Source organism: Coptis chinensis, chromosome 1, assembly GCF_015680905.1.
Source record: "Coptis chinensis isolate HL-2020 chromosome 1, ASM1568090v1, whole genome shotgun sequence".
Lineage (NCBI taxonomy): Eukaryota > Viridiplantae > Streptophyta > Magnoliopsida > Ranunculales > Ranunculaceae > Coptis > Coptis chinensis.
The window spans coordinates 14,571,728-14,584,117 of NC_141456.1; the positions used below are offsets into that span (position 1 = coordinate 14,571,728).

The 12,390-nt window shown below is 41.0% G+C and overlaps 1 pseudogene; it reads left to right on the plus strand.

Moving 5' to 3' along the window:
* The first annotated feature begins 2,916 nt into the window (after positions 1 to 2,916).
* On the plus strand, positions 2,917 to 8,997 carry LOC147522378 (putative clathrin assembly protein At1g25240 pseudogene; annotated as a pseudogene).
* Positions 8,998 to 12,390: the final 3,393 nt, after the last annotated feature.

Below are 12,390 nucleotides of genomic sequence, written 5' to 3' on the forward strand. Positions count from 1 at the left end.
ACCGGCAGCGATGAAAGTAGTTTCGTGGCTCTTGCCCCCTATTTGAACTTCTTCCAATTGATCGATCGAGGGACCTTCTACAGAGCGTCGGGCTTCTCGTACCTGATAAGCCCAACATTTATGTAATTGCTATTTGGCATGATCCCCCTGGAGGATCGTGTTGCCCCGGACTTCGGATTTCCTGGTATCTTCCAGTGCCAAATCGTGACACTGATGCGACATCATCTGGTCACTGCGGACCTTACAGACTCCCGTTGGCGTCGGGAATTTCAATGCCTGGTGGAAAGTAGATACAACAGCTTGATTAGCATGGATCCAATCCCTACCAAAGATTGCATTATAACAAGAACCACAATCCACCAGAAGAAAATTTATCCTGACAGATTGATGCCCCACTGTGACAGGGAGATGAACCTTTCCAATAGCATAGGCTGGTTCTCCGTTGAACCCAATGATTGGATTACGATCTTCTATGATCAGGTTCTCTGACAATTTCATCCTGGAGTAAGCCCTGGTGAATAACACGCTTAGCCGAAGCTTCTGCGGTCGATAAGAACCTTCGCGACGCTAAAGATTCCTATCCATGCGAATGACAACAACAAGCTATCATTGGGGGTAATAACCCCCTTTCGTGGTTCTCGGTGAACTTCAACTCGTGGCCTTCATAGGTCTCCGTATTGATACCTTGGTCAAACTTGAAACTGTTGACCTGGTAATGATCTTGTATATGACGAAGTTTCAAGCGTGTTTCGATCTTGCGCTGACGGCGGGAGACGCTATCAACACGTGCGTGGCATACATCGATAACGTTGTGTTCAACCAAGTTGATATGGGTGACCGAGGTTTGTTTTGAACAAACTCTCAAGAAAGTCATCCATCGTCAAACCAGGCGTTGAACTTCTTTCTTTAAAGCTCTGCAGTTGATTCGTTTCATGCCCAATATCATTGTGATATCTGCATTTTCGATTTTTATCCCCCTACCGTAGGGATCTTACGGTAGCGGCGAAATGGGCAATAACATTTTCTTAGTTCTGATTTTTTCGTACAGGTCTGCAAGGCCAAGAGTCAAAGGGGTGAATACCTTTTCATCTAGATTTGGGGCCTTTGTATTATTCTGAGTACTCCTCTTGCTACCTTGATTGGTAAGCTTATCCTTAGTGGAATCCTTGGAAGCGGGATCTGCGCCATCCTTTCTCTGTCGAAACTTGTGATCATCCTCCACTCGAACGTACCCTTCCACTCGGGTGAATAAATCAGAGAGGGTGGTAGGCGGCTTTCGAGTAAGAGAGTTGTAAAGTCCATCTCTGTCGAAATGCAACGCTTGATGGAATGCCTGTATAGCGAAAGCATCACTCACATCCTGAACTTCGGCGTGAAGCTTCCTGAACCGTCGTACCAAACTCTTAATTGTTTCACCTTTCTCCATAGCGAGATTGAACAGTGTGCTCGAACTCTTCTTCGTCTTCATATTGTACTGAAAATGTTCAACGAACATATCGCTAAGCTTGGTGAATGAATCAATTGAATGCGGAGGCAACTTGTTGAGCTAGGATAGTGCGTATCCTTTCAACGTCGCTGGAAAAATACGACACATTAACGACTCATGAAATTCCCATAAGGTCATAGCCGCTTGGTAGCTCATGACGTGCTGGTTCGGACAGCCATCCACGTCATCGTAAGTCGGAAGAGGGGGCTGTTTGAATGCCTCAGGATGAACACAGTCTCGAATGTCATTTACAAAGGGTGAAAATTTCGGACCTCGCACAGCCCTTTCCAAGAGTGGATCGTCTCGGGTGGTTTGCCTGGTCACGGATTGGTTAATCAATTCCTTAACCCTTTGTTCATTCATATTCTCACAGATGTCCTCATCTTGATTCTCTTCTCTCCAGATCCGTTCATCGCGGGCTAAGATTCGATGGGGATTCGGTCGTTGCCGACGTTCGATTCTACCCATATACACGCCGCCACTCTGTTAGCGGTAGCGGACTCTCATTCGATTTGTGTGTTGGGATTCATATCTTGATCCGGACACATCCACGGATTTGGCGTTTCGAACTGGAACTCAATGCATTTTTTGGCGTTCAGTTATTTGTGGATCGGTGTATCGAGGATTCGGTGCCAAAACGATCCCGGACATTGTTGATTTGTGAATGAGTGGGGACGGAACACGATAGGGCGGATAGTCCGGCTTTGGCTTGGATCTCTAGCTTGACCATTATTGTGAATAAGGTTTTGGCCATTATTAGGATCTTCGCTGTCCGGTTAGCCCGTTGCCTTTGCCTACGCGCGCGCAAAGGGGACTCGACCGATTGGTGCTCATAGGGTCTCTAGGCCGTTTGCCTAGTTGATTTCTCAAATTTTCGTTTTCCGCAACTACTCTTGTCAAAAGAGAGATTAGAGCTGGATCCGATTGGTATTGCAAGTTCCGGATGGAGGCGCATGGGTTAGCATGTCGGCCTCCCGATTTTTTTATCGGACGTAAAGAAGTAGCATCGCGATTGGGTTCAGCAGGACCATCCCTGACGTGGATTCTGGCAGCTCTCGTGTTCCGCACAGCATTGCGGCGAGGGACACGGGGATTAGACTCCCGAGTCCCTAATGGCTCCAGAGTGTGTGGAACTACTTCAGACAGTTTGTTTCCTCCGTTCTGAGAGAAAGATCTATGACGGCTCGACTGCCCCACCTCCGTAGTGGTGCCTGGAATAGTCTCCATGTTTTGCAGAGTTGCTACATGCCGACTGGCGGCTTCTGTATTACTCATCGCAATTTGTTCAGCCATGGTAACAAGGACATATGAAAAATACGGCCGATGATATCAAGCTCCAACGGAATACCACGTGGTCGTGAGAAAATTTATCCCCACAGACGGCGCCAAAGAATGTCGGGGCAAAACGTTAACCCGACACTCCCAATGTGATGGTGCTTCCGAAGGCTCGAAAGATATGGGGGATTGGGATTTTTGAGGAAGTGAGACTGTACCAACGTTCTGGTTGCCTACGTACCCAGTGAAGAATCCGGGATCAAGTCTCTTAAAAGCGTAGTTCGGAGGATCGCGAGAAGCCTCCGATATATATAGCAATCCTGCCTTGGCGGCCAAGAAAGGATTCGGAGATTGCATTCTTTCACGAATCCTATCATGACTCTATCTAAAATAGGATCATTCCCTAAGATTCCATTCTATCCTTGTGCAAGATCTTATCGGATTGCATTAGGATCTTATCGGGTGACTGGATCAGAATGATCCGGACGGATTGGTCCACGAACTTCGGGCCACCGGATGGGCCCTAAACCGTTGTGACCTCTAACGGATTAGAGGACCGGATTATCCAAAGTGTTTGCCCCCAAACTGGTCCGCCGCTGGTCTTACACCCGGTTCATAGTCCGAGTATACTTTGGACCGGAAATATGACGTAGGGTACACACAGCTGATATGCTCCGACTTCCGAGGATCCCATCCCATACTAAAAATCAAAGCATTTTAAATTTGGTGCAATATTTATGATTTACCTAGGCTTAAGGCCACCATTTAGCTTACATGGCAGGCGTGGATAATATGAATCTATAAATTTAGGTGATTCAATCGGGCACTCATCAAATTAGATTGGGCAACCCCCCAAAAAAATATATATATTACAAATTTGCCATATTACAAGTTTGTCATCAAAGCCCAGGCCCAACAACCAATCCAATCGGTCTTGCCATAACGAAACCCTCGGGTCGTTTGAGTGTACACTCAAATGATCTCGCCATGTAGTTTGAATGTACATTCAAATGACCTCACCATGTAGTTTGAGCATACACTCAAATGACCTCACTATGTAGTTTGAGTGTACACTCAAGTGGTCTACGCGTGTCGTTTAAGACAAAACTCTTGGTTTTTAGCTAGACGATATGGTGAGGTCGTTTGGGCAATTTCTAGGACAACATGGCGGGATTGTTTTGGGGACTCTCTTTGGCAACATAGCCAGGTCATTTCGACTAAAAAAAATTGAGAAATTCATTTTGGTTTTTAGTAACTTTCATATCCCTTTCCAAACACAAATTTTACTTTCATGTCGGGATTGTCGCATGCTAGCTACATTAGTAAATTTTTCAATGCTAGAAATTTCAAAACGAGAAGATGAAATTTGTTCCAAATCGAATTCGGTGGTTGCCAATTCAATTGAATCACCAAACAAGGGAGATTATACCGGTTCGAAAGTATCATCTTGATTCCAGGTCGTGCACATGTGTGGAATGCAATTTGAAAACAAGAATATGCAATTTTTTTTTGGGTTCAGACTCGCGAGGGAGATGATACTGGCTAAAAGCGGTTTGAAAAAATAGTAGCCGGTATGCATTGAGGTGGGGGTGTGTATTTGGCTATTGTTGTTTGGCTTCGTTATTGGGCTAGGGCTGGAGACTGCCCAATCCAATTCATGTGGCGCCCAATACAGGACTCTAAATTTAATGGATAAGAATGTGAGATACTGAAGAATGAAGTGATAGGGTTATATACTAAAAGCATTACTTTTGTATTAACTCTAATTCTTTATATTTTGAATGAGAATCATATAGGCAAATGTTATGCATATTATATATGTTATTAGTTATATGCATGTGTCTAATACTTTATGTTGTAGATAATATGGTGTGTGGTGACACACAGAAGATCATATCATCAGTACCCTATAAAGTATAAGTAAACGTTCACAACCTAGATGGATTTGGACAAACCATTGGTACGGTTGTAGTATAATCTGGTATTAGTCTATCTTGACTACAAGATTACACTAGTACACTTTGTGTGTAGCGAAGGGACCAAGTGAGGTTGTTTCTCTTTATACTGACTATATAAGAAAACAAACACCTCTGTTATTATGGATACTTGTCCTCTTAATCCGGATATAATAACGGGCACTTACATGCATTGTACATTGCTTTAAATCATCAATGAGTGAGATTCATTTGTGAATCAACAAACTCGATGGATTGGGTAATGACATTGTATATAAGGTGTGCTGTTGATTATAGAAGGAATCCGTGACCCGCAAGAAGTCGGATTGATGATGTCCCCCTTGAGGAGCTCATAAGGATTGTCATGTAAACCCTGCAGGTGGATTTAATCCGACATGACAATGAGGTTGAGTGGTACTACTCAAGGACATAAGAAGTTTATTAATGTTGTTGTCAGTAACTTGACTTAATCAACGGGCATTCGATATCTTAAACACGGGGAGATAAACATATAATATGGAGCCCATAAACGTAACACGTAATTTGGTAGTGCAACAATGGCCTTTAGTGGAATAAGCCATTTGTTGACGGACTTGGGTCGTGTGTTCTGGGCGAACATGGGAAGCCCAATCCCGTCAAGAGACCTAACCCTGATTTCTCCTCATGGTCCCTGTTGTAGCCAATAAATAGAAACCTTCTTTCTCTGGCCATTTTTCACTAAAGGATTTCTCAAGAAAAGTGAGATCCAAAATCGGTTCCAACTTTGTGAGTGAGAGAAGCCAAGAGAGAAAGAAGGGGTTAGAAGATCGTTGCCCACACAACGTCCATTCTAAGGATATGAATACAACAGAAGATCAAGAGGTTGCTGATTTCATAGATCTTCGATTATCAGAAAAAGCACAGCCGATTTATAGGTATGAATTCTAACCAAACCGTGAACACCCTTATTCCGCTGCACATGGGTTTTCGCGGTTCATAAATCATTACATGAAACCATAACGGTTCCTACATAAAGACGGTAACATAAACAAACATCGAAGTTGGTCTTAGTCGTTGACATGTTGTGCATCTGATACATACATGCACTGATATACTCAATGGGTATTGTCAGTTTGTCACGGTAAAAAAGCCACAAAATCCAGTAAACATGCTGATGAACATCAAGAGTAGCACTTTTGAATTTTGATTCTCTTAAAATGAGTTGCTTACTAGCATTTTTTCAATAAATTCCAAAGTGTTTTTCTAGAAACAATCTTTAGTGGTCCTTCTTTTACAGTTTTACCAATCCTAGAGCCCCAAAAAATCGTCCATTTTTTTTTATAAGTTATTTTTATTAAAAGTATCAAAGATACAAATCGGCCAGCTCAAAGGCCAGACCAGTGAGAGGGGACCTCACATATAAGACCTACAAGCTCTAACAAACAAGTAACGAAACTACTCCCCTAAAGTACTAATCCCCTCAGCTCCTTGCCGCCGCGATGATATCATCCCAATGCATAACAATGTCCCTGAAGTTATAGTTTGTTCTTTCCTGTAAACTAGATGTCCAATACCACAAGAATGCCTTAACTTCGATACATGTATGCGCTACACCTGGTGGTCTCCTCCTAAAAATGTGATTGTTTCTTGCCTTCCATATAGCCCAAATCACAGCATAGGGCACCAATCTCCATATTTTCGCCCCAAACCCCCTACTCCTCAACCTCAGCTAGGGGTGTAATACGGGGCGGGCTGGGTCAACCGCGGGTCAAATAGCGATGGGGCGAGGCGGGGCGGGTTGAAGTGTCATGTCTTAGTACCATCACCTGGCCCGTTGGGTTAGCTTATGGGGCGGGTCATCTGGGTCGGGTGGAAATTATCATTTTAACCCAATTTCACTAAAAAAAACTTTCTAATTCTGCAAGTAATATATTTCCAATTCACAGCATAGAGAAAAATTGGAATCAAACAATAAAAAATAAACCAAAATAAAAAAACTTGAATTTGAACCCAAAACCATATTTGTAAATTTGAAACTTATTTATCGTGATTTACCATTTATAAATTATTTTCCATAGCATGATAAAATGAAGATGGGAGCGAGGATCTATGGTACAAAACAATAAAATATAAACTAAAAGAATTCGAAATGAATACAAGGATGAATGATTTATCTTCTCCAAAATTCGAAAGTTGAATTTGAACTTTTGATATTTTCCCAATGTTCAAATTTGAATATGTTAAATTGATGTTGAACTCATAAGTTTGTATTCATATCTCTCAAATTCCTACTAAAGTTAAAAGAAATTATAAACAAAATACAAAAATATTAGAGTTAGAGTCTTGAAATTGTGCGGGTCAACGGGGTTGGGTCAACGACTTTTGACACGGTACGGGTCGGGCGGCTTGACGGGTCGGGTTTGAGCATAGAACCTACACCCATAGCCCGACCGCATAAAAATGGTGGCGGGGCGGGTCTATTTTCGGGTCGGTGCAGGTTTGGGTGGCGGGTAAAGACTGGGTACCCTACCGGATAATGGGTCAATGGTTTTTTTTTACACTCCTAACCTCAGCCATGCTACTAACCATTCCTTCACAGTATCAACCTGGGAAATTCTTGGAAAGGCAGCCCCAATTGGTTGCATGAGAATAGCCCAGCACTCTAAAGCAAACAGGCATAATAAAAACAGGTGCATGATGGATTCACTGAAACTTGAGTGGAATAGGGACTTTCCATACAAGTTTCATAAGAGATCCCATATTAGTTGTTTGGTCAGGACTATCACGGGCATGCAAGGCTTCATAGAAAGAGCTAGTAGAGAAAGTTCCTTCTTTGGTCCACCTCCAACTCCAAGAGTCACTTTGATTTGTAAAGACAATATTTTCCAAAAGAGCCGAAATATTCACATATTTTCCAAAAAATAGTCCATTGACTCCATTCAGAATCCAGATAATGTAATATAATTTAATAATATAATAAGGCCCTATAATAACCTATCTTTCCTAAAGGGTGATCTTGGACATATCCAACAAAACACTCTCGTACCCCAACTTTAAAATAAATAAATAAAATGATTTTAGACACATTTAACTTCCTAAATTACTCTTCTTTTTTATTAGGCGTACCCAAGATATTTATTGACTTAAACAAGTCATTTACTCTACGTGATTCAGTTGTAGAAGAAAAAGACCTGTTTGTTTTGTTTTTTTTTTTCTTCTCCAATAACCTCTTATTTTTTTATCTCATCAATAAACATGCAAACACCCACTTTTGATTTGAATCAATCATACCAAAGTAATGAGGATGAAGAAAAAAATTCAAAATCAAATTTTGACGAATGGGAGAACGCAGAAGACATTATACTTTGGATTACTACAATGAACAGATACAAACACCAAACAAAAATGTGAGTTTGTTTGCAATATTTAACAAAGTGCTATTTTTTTTGGGTGCATACTGAGTATTCTTCTACATTGCAAAGTTATCAAGAAAGACTTCTTTCCGAAACCCCGAACTTGAAGAAGCTGTTATTAAAGCCACAAACCACGATGAATCAAGTATCGATTATAAGAATGTATGCGCAAAGGATCTTTACTTGGATTCGAACGTATCCCAAATTTCTTAAACCTGTTATATGGGCTCTATCGAATCGAATGGAGAAAACGAGGTATTGGGTTGTCACGCTAAAAGGCCTAATGTTGATGCATGTCATTTTCTATTGTAAAATTCCCGTTGTTCAGAGGATTGGGCGCCTTCCTTTAGATTTTTCCAATTTTCTTGATGCTTATTCTAATACTCCTAGGACATAGGGCCTTTGTGCATTTATTCGAGCATATTTTGCATTTCTAGACCAAAAATCTGCCTTTGGCTCCTTCGACAACGAGGAAGGTAACAAGGGGAGTGATAGTTTGATGGGGAGAACACTCAAGGATCTACAAAGGTCTCAGGCATTGCTCGATATGTTATTGCAGGTGAAGCCTTATAGTGACAGATGGAGCGACACTTTGATTCTTAAAGCAATGGACTGGGTTGTCATTGAGATCTTCAATATTTATAGCAGAATCTGTAATGGGATTGCTAGTTTTTTTGTCAGGATATACGCGGCTAGTCAACAAAAGGTGGAAATGGCACTTCATGTTCTACATAAGGCGACATCACAAGGTGAAGAACTGGATTCGTACTTCAAGTTTTGTAGGGATATTGGTGTTCTAAATGCATATGAATTTCCTAGAGTTGAGAAGATCCCAGAGGAGGATATTCGAGACCTTGAGCGAATTATAGATGAAGTTAATATTACGTAAACGAATACGGAAGCGTGACAATTGGACAAAGAAGATTGAATGTGGTGATAGAAATCGACAAAAACAAATCAATTAAAACACTTACCAATGCAAAGCGAATAACCAATAGAAGTGGAGACGAGTACGTGGTTTGGCGTTAGCCTAATCCACCAAGCAAAAGAGGAGAATTTTACTAATCAAGAGATAAACAAATAGAGTACAATCACTCACAAACGAATCCCGAAGAATTCACAAACTCTCTCTCACAAATTGAACCTTACAAATCCCACAAACTGGTCTCGTATTTATAGAGGTGGGTATCAAATTAGAATCCTATTTAGAATAGGAAACCAAAACCTTAACTGTGTGGTTTATCCAAATCTGAGTCAGATACCAACAATTCTCCACCTCGGTGAAGATTTATCCAAATCTGAGCCGATCAACCGAATAGCAAATCCCTCTTCAAAGCACAAATGTTGAAGGACCAAACAAATAACAAATGTCCCGAAGGACCAAACACGAATCGTACTACATAGTGGTGCCGCCATTCATGCCCTTATTAAAAAGATCAAGCCGACCGTAGTTCACCAATGCCCTTAAGAGCCAAATCATCTCAAATGAAGGATATGAATCAAATTCAAACAATGTTGAAACTTGATTCCAGAAACCACTTTGGTTAACATATCAGCTGGGTTCTCCTTGGTGTCTATCTTAGTGAGTAAGATATCACCCTCCTCTAAAATTTCTCTGACAAAGTGAAAACTCACATCAATGTGCTTCGTACGGGCATGATGAACTTGGTTCTTGGCCAAATATATAGCACTCATGCTATCACAGTGAATCTCGAGCTGATCCTGCACAATACTCAAGTGATCTACCAAACCCTGCAACCAAATAGCCTCTTTGATAGCCTCGGTCGGGCCATATATTACGCCTCGTAAGTAGACAATGCAACTATAGACTGCAAAATAGACCTCCAACTTACCGAAGCACCAGCTAAAGTAAATACATATCCAGTAGTGGATCGGCGCTTATCCAAATCACCAGCATAGTCAGAGTCCATGTAACGCCTGTATTTAAAATACATATTTAGTTTATTAATTAATTAATTAATTTAATTATTTATTTAAAATTCGCTGGATTGGATTTGGGATATGTGGGCCTGGTTTCTGGGCCCGAGTTTGTCTTGGGCTTGGGTTTTAAACCCAAGTATATAATCACATTATTCTGGAGAATAGGGTTCTAAGAAAAATAAAATAGTAAAAATGGAGGCCGAGATAGAAACTCGTTTGCTGGATTTCTAGAGCGGTGGAATGCGACGACTCGGACTAGGAGGAATTCGTCGAGTTGAGTTTTGATACAGGTGAGTAGTTATTTTTGCTATTTCACCAAATTTATCATTTTTCGTGTATCGGTGTATACTGTCTAAGATTCCTGCTTATTATCTTGTTTATTCGACGTCGTGCCTGTCATTTTATTAAACTTAGTTAGATATCGGAAATTGGTTTTTGAACTGTCGAAGCTTAAGCTTGGAGGCCGTTAATGGCGGCGAGCCAAAACAAGCAGTTGTTCTGTATACGGGTTGGAACTGGTTGTAGATTATTGAACACTGTATATATTAAATCTCGTTTGGGGTCGTTGGTTGCTGTCGGGCTGTCGAAGCTCTGTCAAAGCTTGGAGACGTCAATGGCGGCACGAGCCCAGACGTCCTGTACAGCTTAAATACTGCTGTGGTTGTTGTTATGTTAAACTTTTGATTGACGGATGATTAGTCGTAGTGGATTAGTCGTAGTGGGTGTTGGAGTATTGGTGGTAGAGGATGGGACTGAGGGTTATGAAGTGGGGGAGCTCTTGAACGAGACGTTAATTAATAAAAATCCGCGATTTGGTGGATAGGTGAAGTGTATGGTTTGAACTGTGGTTGGGGGAAGGGTGATTTGGGTCGTGTAGTGAGGTGGTGCTGTTAGGAGCTTGGAGAAGGCAATTAAGGGAGGTGCGAGCTCTAAACCTCCTCCTTTGTAAATTTTCATTACTGCGATACTGAGGGTTTGATTTTTTTGTGAATTGTTGTTGTGAACTGTTTTGTTGGTGTTATGGGTTGGTTAATTTAGGTATGGTGGTAGTGGGGAGTTCGTGGGGGGCTGAAAGCTCCAAGAAGCCATTAATGGCGGTCGCGAATTCCAGATCTAGATTTAGGAAGAGTTTTGATTTTATGATTTTCGGGTTTTTTTGCTTTTGTTAAAGTTTAAAAGGTTTTCATGAGGAGGGAAACCGCTGGCTTGAAATGGGTGGTCGTGTGGAGATTGTCGTGGTCGATTTTGGTGGTGGTGGAGGAGAGAACTGTTGGAGAAGATGAACAGTAGGTCGGTTTGGGCTTGGGCCGAAATGTTTTAGTTTTGGTTGGGCCGAAATCTAATTTCAGTTTTTGGGCCTTAGCTTGTTAGTTGGGTTGGGCCAAAGTTCTATTATTTGGTCTTGGGCCTTAGTTGGTTTTTGGGCCCGATTTTAGTTTGTTTTGTTTGGGCCTTTTCCAATTAGTTTTTGGGCCAGTTTCTAATATTGCTTGGGGCCAGTCCATAGGACTTAATAGAGATCCAAATGGGTCTTTCAACATTTAGACTTTCGGGTTCTAAGGTTTGGGCTTGGCCAGTCGGGTCCGAACCATTACCTTGGTCATGAGCCCATGAGCCATGCACATTGCCCTTAGCCATGAACCATGGCTATGACCATGAACCTGTTGAACATGGAAATGACAGTTTGACTTTGACAATGATGTGTTGACTTTGACCGTTGATCGTTGACCGTAAAATGCTGACTTTTTCCAGTTTTTCAGATATTTAAGAATATGGACAAATATAGTAATAAAATATTGTCGAAAATTATATAACTTTGTTTGTCATTATCTAATTAAGATTTGACGTGAGTAGTGTGTAAAACATATAAATATTGGGCTTTGATTGTGGACTTTTGACTGTTTAATTGTGCTACGTTTTATGCTGTAAATTGTATAGACAAGTCATAAAATAAAATGGTGCGGAAGCCTGCATAATTGGTTAGGCATTATCTAAGAAAGTTTTGACATTAATGTTGTGTATTTTTGACACGTGACGATATTGGAATGTTATGAGATATTATATTCCTAAAACGCTATAATAAAAATATTATGCGATACGTTTGAAGCAATTGTGACATTATATAATATGTTGGGATATATATATTGAATGCAATAGTTTTGGAGACATAGATTTATATGAACGCTCTATTATTATATATGTGAGATGCTACTATGAGGTAGTATAGTATTGGTGAATATTTGCCCACGGGATTGTGGCTTAGTGCAATAATATATTGGCACGTGAAAGAATGAAAGGTGTTATGAGATGTATTGAGATATTTATCAATAGTGTGGCTCAG